Below are 4,595 nucleotides of genomic sequence, written 5' to 3' on the forward strand. Positions count from 1 at the left end.
GAGAGAGGGAGGGAGATAGAGAAAGAGAGAGAGAGAGAGAGAGAGAGAGAGAGAGGGAGAGAGAGGGAAAGAAACGAGTAATGAGGAAAAAGAGAAAAGGAGTGAAGAGGGGGGAGGGAGGTGAGGGCGTCGGAGGAGGGGGAGGGGGGGGGGGACCACAAATCAAACAGTGATCAGTTGCCTCACTTAGCGGTGGAATGTTCCAGAGGGTGACACCTGCAGGGAGGAGAGATCCTGACAAGTTCTGCCAAGCAGCGCAGGAATTCCACCCGGAGGGAGGGGGGGAGGATAAAGGAGGGGAGTAAATGATCTGGACGAAGAGCAGAGAACAGCGTCTGGACCCCCCCCCCCCCCCTCCCCCGCATGTCAAACACACACACACACACACATTTATGTGTGTGTGTAAGGGAGGCTTCTAGATCATGAGACAATCCAGACATTTGGTCCACTACTGTATCTATGTGTGTGGTTGACTCGCTTCGCCACACACACACACACACATACACACACACACACTCGGAATACACACACAGAGGCCCACAGAAGCACTCACCAGACACACACCAGACTTCAAACTGCGTTATCGTCAGAGAGACCACCGCCAAAACGCAATATCCCGCTCTGGAAACGCTCATCGTCTGAAGACGGGCGATGAAAGTCCCCTCAGACTTCCTCTTTCTCCTCTCCTATCCTTCATGTTGCAAATTGCAAACGTTAATATGATCTCATGTCCCTTGTTCCCCTCTTTGGTTCCGTCGTGTTGACCTGCTCTCTCTCCCTCAGGGGCGCCTGGTGGGTATAAATACCGGGTAAGGCGCAGATATTGAGGCATGCGTGCGCCGTGCTCGCAAAGCGTGTCCTGACGGGCGGCCTGAAGGCACCAGAACAGCTCTTGAGCAGTGGCGTTTATATATATAATGCAGGAAAACTACAGTAGGCCTACTCTGTCTGGCTACTGCTCAGAGGCTCGCGGTCGGACATGTTTGAATATTGTTTGCTTACCCCCCCCCCTCCACCTAGAACCCAGAACCCAGATACCGAAGGTATCGAGCCGGAATGGGGAAATGTATTTCGTGACTGAACGGCGGGACCGACAGTAATCGACTAACTGCTCAAAAGCAGAAGGCTAGATCCTGTAGGCCGCGAGGAATTCAATGATGTCCAAATCTTGAAATTTGGTCAATTTTACTGTACGCTAGATCGACCAGAAGACGACCAATTTCATCCGACGAACTGAACATGATTTCACGCACGCATGTTCATCACCTCTGCTGCCGCTACAACGCCGTCCTAGGGGAAACGCTGAACTTAGCTAGCTAGCTAGCTAGCAGTTTCGGCAAAAAGCGGTCACTTCCCCTTGTCTCCCATCTTCTTTTATTTTGAGCAGCTAGCCTGCTGCTCAAAAGGTACAGTAGTTTTGTTAAATAATTTTTCACCAAATATCTCAGATCTGCGTTCCTCGTTGTCGTGCTGTAGCTAGCTAACGTGGACATTGTGGATAATGAGATATTCTGGATAACGTGATGCCAGATGTACGGTATAGAGGTCACGGGACTATGAATCATGGCATGATTTGATTGGATATGCTATGCCATGTTAATAACTCAGTGGGAAAACCAAAATAAGCCAAAACCGTTTTGGCTTATATCCAACCCCTTTTCGGGCATCTTGACAAATCACAGTTTAGCTTACATCTCGACTGGTTCAGAGTTTAGTGAGTGTAGCCTCATCTGATTGGCTAATAATCTATATCTGTGAGCCAGATCCAGATTTTTTTTTAGACATGACACAGTTTATTTTCATGCGGAGTTTATTTTCATGCGGCCACTAGGGGGTGACAGAGTGCTGACAAAATTGCAAGGAGAATAGAAGCATGCCTTTAAGTCAAAAATTGTCTGACATGAAGGAATTAATGTACATTTTATTGGGATTTTTGGGGGTATGCCAGGCTGCCTTATGAGAGGAAACACCACGGTCTCTCCCTCGCCTGCTCTCTCTCTCATCTCCTGTCTTCCGATGCCTATCCTCTGATCATATTTCTACTGGCCTGTGGGTATACGACGGTTTATCACACAGAGCATTGTTCTGCTTGGTGCTGCCACTTCATGTTTTGGGCCTTCTCTCTCTCTCTCTCTCTCTCTCTCTCTCTCTCTCTCACTCTCACTCTCACTCTCACTCCCTCCCTCGCACTCTCTCTCTCTCCTCCTCCTCTCCTCCCTCGCTCTTTCCCACACCAGTGTGTGAAGACCGTCTATGCCAACATCTGTGGCAGCCATTAGTGGAGCTTCACCTCAACGCTCTGCTCTGTAACACCCCCTGGTCTAATACATTACATTACAGTCATTTAGAAGATGGTTTTATCCAAAGCCACTCACAGCTAATGCATTCAGCGTAGGTAGTCAAGAGAACTACTCGTCGCCAGAAATCATAAGTGCACCTCCTTTCTAAACAAGCATCCAAGAGCTGTGCAGTGAGTCAAATCAAACAGTCCAGGGAGACTCCTGGTCTTATCTAACCTCAACCCACGCTTCACAACCTCTCAGTGATATACAAGTCAGATTGGCACTGCTATCGGTGAATTAGTCATGTTAACCAAAGAAACCGCCAAACACACACCGAACACACACACACACACACACACACAGTGATTTGGTCCACTGCCAGACCATAATAGCTCACAGCACGGTCGTCATGGAGACGCCGCTAGCCCACTGTTCCTCAAGACCACCCAATGAAGTCATCTGTCACTCATTCAGGCCAGGTCCTGACCCCCATCCTACACATGCACCCGCACACACACACACACTAGGAAGAAGGGGGTGGGATGGGCGGTGTCGGAGCTATTGATAGTGAGGAAGTGGATCGCTGCATCGCTTTTCAACAAGACATCAACCAACTGCTTTTCAAAAAGGCATCAATAGCAATAATGTTGTACCCGAACCACCTCTGTTACCTTCTATGGTTTGAGCAGTGAGCCATTGAAAAGATAATTAATAAAGATGACAATATGAATCTAGCTGGACACATGGACAGCCAGGCATGGGCTCTTTATCCAAGATTTAATAGATATCCAACATTTTTATTACTACTGTATATAGGCTAGTCCATTAGATATACTTTAAAGTAGTCCTACTACTACAATTATATCAAAGGATATATGCTATAATTGAAACTCATGTTGAGCAGTATTGTGTGCTATAAGCCCACAAAATAGGCTATATAAAAATATATATTTAAAAAATGTGTCATCAACGCCATCACTCAGCTTTTAGGACATCACCTTCAGACTAAACAGGAAGTAGGCTTCACCTCACTGCTGAACTGAGCCCCGTCACCAGCCACAACCTCTTTATCTGTCAATAAAGTTTGTTTAGTTTGTTTGAATAACTAGTTCCTCTGGTTTCATAGAGATTTGTAGTGAGAGAGGAAATTAAGAGGTGCAAATAAAACAGATTAAGCTGAATTTTGTATTCTAATGCACATTTGATTGATTTAAGATAAACTCTTATGCCATGTAGAATAGAACTCTTTATCGTGTTAATTAAGCATAGCCTAATCACGATCACTTTCATCACTATGTAGAAAATATAGGCTACTTTGAGGGGAGATGATGTGTGTGCCTCAAGCACACGTGGGCGTGATAAGCTGTTGAATATTCATAAGGTGGGCGGGCTGACATTTGCTTACAACTGAGCGGGCCACTCAAATATGCAAGGTATAATTCCTCAACATATTCACTCCACGTAGGCGTCTGAATGTTTGGTGGATGGAATTATACAGTAAGCTATGACATAAAATATGAAGAAAATAGTAAAGACCAAATATGACAACCAAAATAAAGATACAAAGGCCTTGTCTTTTGAAGTCTGTAAAATGGATACCACTGAACGAAATTACAAAATCACACACAACACTGTCATGTGACACTGTCTGAGGTGTAGGCCTGCAATATCAGCATGCAATCAGAGTTTTGTATATTGGTGTAAAAAACACATATTCAGAAAATTGGCTCAGGGAACCAAACCAAACGAGCGTGTTGCACTATGCAGGCTGAAACTGTAGCCAACGGCAAAAAAGTGGCCGTTTTGAATGCATGTTTGTCCTTCTTTGAAGTCTTTCGCCAATATCTAACACTAAACATCCCGGAGCGTATAGGCCTATAATTAATGCATCAAATAACTTTAAAGTCGGCTCTAGGAGGTTTTACGCAGTGGATTCTCAGCTGGCATCAGGCAGCGCGGTGCACATCGGCTGCAACCGAACACACGATCGGAACGAGGCAAGCATTGTGAGCAACAAGTGTACTAGTTCTGATCACCAATCTCAGTAGCAGCGATGCATACTGTAGCCTGCAATTCATTGTCGGAGGAAGCCTATAATTTATCAACGAATGCGTCGAGAGTCAAGAGCTCTTAGAAGTAAAAGTAAACATATCGCACTTACCCCGTGTGTGGACTCCACCACCAAGATGACAGCCAGTACACAAATCCTGTCAACGAAATAAACTATTTAATTCAAATAAATGGTGTGTTCTGAAACCCTGATATATCGCATATATTATATGATTAGGCTACAGTAGCCTACAGTTCGACATA

This window comes from Borostomias antarcticus (genome assembly GCF_949987555.1).
Source record: "Borostomias antarcticus genome assembly, chromosome: 17".
NCBI classification, from domain to species: domain Eukaryota; kingdom Metazoa; phylum Chordata; class Actinopteri; order Stomiiformes; family Stomiidae; genus Borostomias; species Borostomias antarcticus.